Raw genomic sequence first — 768 nt, 5'->3', positions numbered from 1 at the left:
TTGACTTCATGGTGACTCTTCTGATAATTTTTTTGGCGTTGGAATGGATCTCAACGGGTTCCCAGTTACGACAACTTTTCCAGAGTTATGCACCGCATTCGACAATCGATGTCAGTTTCAGATTGAGTTTTCGAACTACCAGGTGACTGGGTTGTGTTTTGATTGCTCTCTCTCTCTCTCTCTCTCTCTCTCTCTCTCTCTCTCTCTCTCTCTCTCTCTCTCTCTCTCTCTCTTGCTCTCTCTCTCTCTCTCTCTCTCTCTCTCTCTCTCTCTCTCTCTCTCTCTCTCTCTCTCTCTCTCTCTCTCTCTCTCTCTCACGGTTCTGTGTAGATGGCTGTCTGTGTAAAAATTAGGGAGTATCGTCCCTTGATCCCACTCGCGATACTCGTTGAACATGCCTTTGACCATGCAGTCGCTTCAGCCAGCGAAATATCTCGACTCCGCTCTTTAAATCCATGCAGAATGTGCGTATCGTATGAAGTATTCTTTATTTTCTCAATATTGACACATGTAGGCCTGTACCTATACGTGATATTGACTTTGACACCATAAAATATTTCAGTCGTATGTGGAAAAAAAGTAGTCCATCTGTAAACTCTGAATATGCAGATGACCTCTATAAATTATTCAATTGTACTCTGAAATCAAAGACAATGACCAATGACAGTTAAGATCGAGACTCGGTTGTGATGGATAATTCATATGGTTGCGATGGATAATTCAGAATAATCACCCCCTCAGCTAACAGAGACAAAGAGGCAGGTCATG

Source organism: Littorina saxatilis, linkage group LG8 (genome assembly GCF_037325665.1).
Source record: "Littorina saxatilis isolate snail1 linkage group LG8, US_GU_Lsax_2.0, whole genome shotgun sequence".
Lineage (NCBI taxonomy): Eukaryota > Metazoa > Mollusca > Gastropoda > Littorinimorpha > Littorinidae > Littorina > Littorina saxatilis.
Note: the sequence above shows the minus strand (reverse complement) of the source record.